This window comes from Gymnoscopelus microlampas (assembly GCF_963454915.1).
Source record: "Gymnoscopelus microlampas genome assembly, chromosome: 18".
NCBI lineage: Eukaryota > Metazoa > Chordata > Actinopteri > Myctophiformes > Myctophidae > Gymnoscopelus > Gymnoscopelus microlampas.
In genome coordinates, this window is record NC_139955.1 from 1,125,001 (window position 1) to 1,132,500 (window position 7,500).

Sequence of the window (7,500 nt, forward strand, 5' to 3'; positions counted from 1 at the left end):
GCACAATGCACCTTTGGCTAACGACGTGGCAGTAGGGATCAACTCCTTTTGTAGTTTTCTGATTCGGTCTAGAGCGGATAGAACTTCACATGCTGGAAACCAAAGACGTGCTCCTCCAAAGATCATTCCCCTCTACTATGAACTCTTAACCTGGAATCCAAACTGATTTGCTACATTCGGCAGATTTGTTTTCGAAGTGAGAAAAGTAAATACGCCGAACGTAGCAATCAGTCTGGATTCCAGACTAATGAACTCTATGTCCAAAGGGCCGTTCCGTAAAAGAAAAGTGAAATTAGCCAATCTCACGATGCGATGCGTTGTGAGCTTGTAGATCTGCTATTTTCACTACTTTTGTGTGACACTTGTATGATGAAATAGGGCATTAATTAAAGGTAGGGTAAGTGATTTTCTTTGGTTAAAATAAGTGTTAAATAGCTCTATATACTACTCATTGCTATAGAGTGTTTGTTCAGTAAAATGAGTCTCCTTGTCTCTCCAGCTCTTTATAAAACAGAAAATGCATTTTCGTTTCAGTTTCAGTTTCATTTCCAATTTTATCCAATCAGGATAGAGAACTCAATCAGGATATAGATTAAACAAGTGAAATTGGAAGTGATGACACTAAGAAATGAGCAGGCAAAATTGGACCTGGAACACTATAAAAATGGAGCTTAAAAATGGGTACTTTCTCCTTATTGGCTGAGATTTTGACACCTACCGGAAAATGCATTTTCTGTTTATTAAAGAGCTGGAGAGACGGGGAGACTCCTGTTACTGAACAAACACTCTATAGCAATGATTACTATCAGAATATAGTGCTTTAACCTTTTAACAAAATACTTTTTGTTTTAACCAAAAAATATCACTTACCCTACCTTTAATGAAAATATTTATATGGTTGAAATATGGAGTAATAAGTCATTGTATACAGGTATATAGGTAGGTATAGGCACACACTGTGTATGTCACAGGTGTATGTATGTTGACATCCAAAGTAGCCTATACTGCAGAAAGAATTTAACCAAAATGCCTACATTTTTGTAACGTTTCTAGATCTTGTATTACACATTTGTAAATCCGTGACTATTTCGTAGATGTTGCTTTGCACACTTCTGAATGGAAGAGACATTTGAAGTTCTTGAGTTATACACTGGTGAATCAGTGAGATATTTGTGGATGTCGCTTTTTGCATTTAGGTTTTGCTTTATGCATTCATGATATTTGGACACAAATCTAACTCCCTGTTATCATGAGTGGTAATGTAACACACAGGTCGGGGGGTATAAGTCTTTCTGTAAATACGTACACTGTACGTACATTTTGTGCTGTGTGTGTGAAAGTAAAATGTGAATGTACACATTTCAGATCGGTGGTGTCCAGTGAGATAGATAGTGCTTCCTTTCCGTATGTGTGTGTGTGTGTGTGTGTGTGTGTGTGTGTGTGTGTGTGTGTGTGTGTGTGTGTGTGTGTGTGTGTGTGTGTGTGTGTGTGTGTGTGTGTGTGTGTGTGTGTGTGTGTGTGTGTGTGTGTGTGGACACTGTGATTTAGATGTCAGCCCCTATATTCTCTCTGCCATCTTTTAAAAGGATCCATCATTGGTCTATCTACCTTAAACACACATGCGCGCAAGCAGACACGCGTGCACGCACGCACGCACGCACACACACACACACACACACACACACACACACACACACACACACACACACACACACACACACACACACACACACACACTGACAGATGTGTGCGAGCTAATAGATAGTTTGTATTTTAAATCATATTACCTCCATTACAAACTGTTTTATTGTCCTGCTCCATCTGTCAGGATAGTGTGTGTGTGTGTGTGTGTGTGTGTGTGTGTGTGTGTGTGTGTGTGTGTGTGTGTGTGTGTGTGTGTGTGTGTGTGTGTGCTATCCTCACCTCTTGTCTCCCCGCCTTTCTCTTTTCTTGTCTCCTCTCTCTTCCTCCACAGTCTCGTTTCTCTCGTCATCGCGTCCTACCCTCCTACCCCCCCTCTCTCCCTCCCTCCCCCTCCCTCCCTGCCCCGGCATCAGCACAGCCCTGCTGATCTTATCTGGCTTTGGGGGAAATTGAAGCTATCACCGCCGCGCTGCCGAGAGCGAATTACAGTGTTGGCGCTTAGCGGGCAGCAAGGCCCTGAGAGGCCAGATAGAGCTGTACAACATAGATCAGAGAGACAGAGAGAGAGAGAGAGAGAGAGAGAGAGAGAGAGAGAGAGAGAGAGAGAGAGAGAGAGAGAGAGAGAGAGATACGGTGGAGGCTGGGAAAATGTTGTGTGAGGGATGTGGATCAGAGCGTGGCCTAGCAACGCTAGCTAGCAGGATAATAAGCGGCCCCAACTCCACTTTGTCAGCAGAGAGAGAGGGTGTGTGTGTGTGTGTGTGTGTGTGTGTGTGTGTGTGTGTGTGTGTGTGTGTGTGTGTGTGTGTGTGTGTGTGTGTTATTAGTGGGTGTGTCTGCTTAGGTGTGTGTGAGAAAGATAGCATATTTGGGGTCCATGTGAAGCTGACATCCATCTAGTGTTAGACACTCTGTGTGTGTGTGTGTGTGTGTGTGTGTGTGTGTGTGTGTGTGTGTGTGTGCGTGCGTGCGTGCGTGCGTGCGTGCGTGCGTGCGTGCGTGCGTGCGTGCGTGCGCGCGCGTGTGTGTGTGTGTGTGGTGGATGGTGAATTTAACACCATGTGAAGTTGACATGCATCTGAAGCTATAAAAGAGTGCTCTTTAACTTGAAGAGGCATAGTTCAGCTAAATGTCAAAATGACGTATTTGTTGGCTTTTTTATCTCTCCTAAAGAGGAGATTTTTTTTTAATCACATATAGTTTAGTTTTTTTCTTCATCCTGTGTGTTTAGCTCACGAACACACAGATACAGCAGATTCTTCCACTGTATGAAATTATGAAACCAGAATAAGTGTTTTCGTTATTAAAAGTACATATATATATATATATTAAACCATTGTTGAGTTTGAATTAGAAAGAAAACCATTCACTCACTCATTACATTCACTCATTCACACACATGGTACCATCTTCATCGGGATGTGTCTTGCTCAAAAACACTTCGACACAAAGCCAGGAGGAGCCCGGGATTGAACCCGGGATCGAACCTTGCGGTACCCTGCTGCTGTCTCCTCCTGAGTCACTGCCGTCCTGCATGCCTCACACCCAGGCTGATTGGAAAAGTGCAAGATCTTTGTTTGCTGCATTGTTTTTACACATCTGTGATGTTGAGGTATCCCTCAGCGAAAAGTCATTCCAGTGCTGTCACCAGTTAATTTGAGAAAAGGGTCCGTTTCAAATGTGGAAGAACCTTGTCATGGAAGTCCATGTGAAGAACATAAGTGAAGTATTGCTTTCAAAAGACACCGGAACTCCAACACTGTGTTTTTAACCACTTAAAACATGATGTACTTTTTTGGGGGGGTTGTCAAATGGCGAAAATAGCCAATCTACAAGTCAGTTACTCTGTGCTCTTACTCTGTCCTCAATTAAATTATATAGTGTGCGACTGTGCACATTTATTTTACTTGAGCGATTATTTTAGGGTCATAATCATTCAAACATAGTGTTATACGGTACATGAGCTTGTCCACCCCGCTCTCATTGACCTCAGTGCATTCCTGTTTCAATATTTGTATTACACAAAAGAAGGAGACACACCCAACCACCATGCAGCATGTAAGACAATGTCATCAAATAATGACAAATAGAAAGATAGACAATAAAATAATCAATTATTCACACATAATAATCATAACATTGTTGCCAACAACATCTCCCCCATATAAAGCTCAGCCACATGTATCCATCCCCTCCCTCCCAATTAATACGATGCCTGGCTGACATCCTCAGTCACTCCAATAAACAAAACATTTGACCACTCATCCCCTACAGTATATATGGCACTAAGGGCAGCCACGCTTCTACCAATTCAGCTAAGGTACCCCATAAAACATGAAAGTCTCTTCCAAGGACATTAAACTTTTTCAAACCATAGGGTAACACTTGGAAGACTGTCATCAATCCATTTGTTAAGGGCTGACAACTGAGCAGCATAGAGCAAAGCTCTCAATAGCTGTTGATTTCCTTTTGTTAATGTGATATTTATGTCTGCCCCTAGAACATAGTGAAGTGGATCTAAGGGTATTTGAATTCCAATCAGTTTAAGGATTCCAGCCTGGATGGATACCCAGAAGGGCCTAATTTGTGGACAGCTTGAGAACAGATGACTATGGGTGGATACCTTGTCCACTTTTACACCTATAGGACATAAGGGAGAGCATAAAGGGTCATATTTACTCCTTGTAAATATGTAGTTTGTATATATTGGGTTTCATAAGACTTGTTTTGGCACATTATTATTTTTGCATTGAGTTATGTTATACACCATACCCCCTCATCTATTTGTAGTTGAAAATCATCTTCCCAGAATACTTTACTGTTATTGGTCAATGCTTTTTCCACCTGGAATAGATAAAGGAAGCTGAATATTTTGGGAGGGAGAGTTGATGCCTTTATTTAAATGGATTCTACATGGTTGGGACGCGTGCTCAACCCAGTCTTATATTCTGGGATAGAGTTAATGTAGCTCCTGATCAGAACAATTTTGGTTGTTGAAGATGAAATTCAGATTGTAGTTGTTTGAACAGAAATACTATGGGACAGAAGTCCCGAGCTGAGCGTGCTCTACTTAGGCGGCTGCAGTTATGATTTGACCCAAAAAAATTGCAACAAAAGGTTTCTCAATGGTTTATTGTAGTATCAGGTGTACTTAATAACATATCAAAAGTTTACCAAAATCGGACCACTAGAAAGGTCCGATTTTCAAAATGGCCGCCGTCAGATCCTTAAAATACCATTACTCCTGTATTATTCATCCTAGACAAGTAATTTTGGTGCCTAACCCCAGGTTTTGGTGATCTTGGATCTAATTAGCATAATATAAATTATATTCAAGTGATTACAAGTATAGAATTATAAAGCAATTGGTTATAAGCATGGTTATAAGCATATTTAACAATGTAATTGGACATTTCTCCCTTTTCTACGTGCCATAATGCCCAGGATTGGTGAATTCATCACCTATACATGAATTCACTGTTGAAGCTTTCAGGAGATTTCTTTTGATAACAATAAGAAATAAATTCATTATTATTGGGTGGTACTGTGACATTTGTAAAAACATGGCTGTAACTCACAGACTGGGAATGTTACACAAATCTTGGAAGAAATTCCTTACAGAGAAGTGTCTTCACTATTTTGTTTGTAAAGGTGTCTGCCAAAAAATAAAATAATAATCCTAGTCCCCTAGGGCAGTGGTTCTGGGTCAGCCCCCCCCCCCCCAGATGATTAGCTTAATATGCATCATTGTTTTGTTTTCCCACTCAACAGTAAACAAACCAACATACAGTATAAGTGTATACAGTGTATCTGCACATTTCCAAAGTGACAACTTAATCACTCTTAAGACCTTTTTAATAACAAATTGGCCAAATTCTCAAATATTACAGTGGAGAGAAATGGCCCCTTATGGGCCTGGAGAGGATGTGCAAGACAGTACAGAGCTATCACAACATGTATCTAGTGTCTGCTGTCTTGGGTGTCTAGGCAGGGGTGGTGGAGGAGTGTGGTGCGGAGAGGGTTCAGATTTGCTTGTCACAGACATCTTCTTATTCCTGAGATTGTAGTAGTTGTGTGGGGTTTTTGTGCAAAATTCATTTCACATGTCTTTTATTTTGTGATTGGTACTGCTATAGCAATAACCTTGAACCTTGATCTTTTTTTCTGGATAATTTTAACATCAAGAAGGCATAGGAGACAGCCCATGACGCCCTGGGCTCCAATCTCCCATAGAATCCCGATCTAACCGACCTCCATGCTGTGTCCCTGCTGCTATCCAACAAACAAGCATTGCTTTCTGTATACACCTAATGGTTAGACTATTTTTTTTTGTTCTGGAGAGGGGAAAGGACGCTCTGAGCCATAATGATAAGTCACTAAGTCACCGACTCTCCTGTGAGCCAGTCCGACATAGGGACACCCCTGTCTGCCTGACACACAGTCATGCACCACATGGTCTTACAACCACCACTATGGGGGGTCCCTCCTCACTAACTATGGCCAGTCATGAGTGCCATAGGGCATAGGAGCCAGCATGGAGGTCCACTTGGGACCAGTGGGACTATCCAGTGAGCCAGGCGACATAGGGACACTCCTCTCAGCCTAACGCATAAGCTTAATTTCTGCCTCCTCCTCACTCCGTCCTCCAGCGTGACTTTGAAATTGTTTGCATCCCAAATGCTAATTTGCTTTTGGACTTGCTGAGAACCAGGTGAGCGCAGGCTCCCTAAGCCACTTGGAGTGAAATATGGCAAGATACAAGTACTGTATATCTTTCATGTATCGTTTGCGGAAATGTCTTTGTTGAAATGCGTGGTGGTGTATAATTTCTCCTCCTCCACATGACAACCCTCCGAGCTCCGAAATAGTCCAGCAATCCAACTGTGTGACACGTCATAATTGCTGTCACTTAAAAATTACGCTCCTTGCTTCCTCACCTCCTGCCTCCGAGGCAGGGCTAAGGCGGGAGTGGAGGACTTGATGATGGACACTTGAATATTGGAATTTGGCTATCGCGATGCACAACGTGGAGGTCTTAGAACTACCACCACAGGGGCCGACAAGCCCCATTCTCTTTAACTGCATATGAGCACTCGTCCTGAGCTCCCAAGTGCCCCACTATAGCTTTAACATGTCTGAGCCAACTGTTGGAGGTTTTGCACCTCGGACATGGGGGAGAGAAGCTCAGGGTCTCCTTGGCTCCTATAACTTTGCTCTTCTGTGCTCCAAGTGCCCAGGGAGCAATACAGTCACCCCCACTCCCCATACTCCCCACCACCCACCTGAGGGGAACCCTAGGCCCTCTAAACTCTACACCAGACCCCCTTTTACCTCCTCACACAACCCTACCCCGCATACTCCCCTCTGCCTAGGCCCCCAGTAGAGACATGGGTTTTGACAGCTCTTCACTAACCTCCGTAGCCACCCCCACCCCTCTTTACTCACTCACACTGATTGCCTTCCTAATGTGTTAAAAAGTTCTTCAAAAATCTATTTATTGTTTTTCAAAATCTTGTGTCTACAAGATGACACTTTGATTCACATTTGATCCACAGAGCTATCCAAAACCTTTCAATATTGCATGCAATACTATATCAACTGACAATATTCTCTTTCTCTGCCATGCACCTTCTGAATGACAAAATTGACAAAAATGAAAATTGTGACTTGTGTTTTAATGATATCTTGAAGCCTTGTTTCAGTAAAAAATATATAACTAGTTTATTGCATAATTAGTTTAGTTAACTTGAAACGGGTGACCATTTCAGAGGGTTTTAATAGAGTCACAAACAAAATATTGGATTTCACAATTATCTAATTGTATCTCTGCAATTTGGACAATTCCAGTGGATTTCT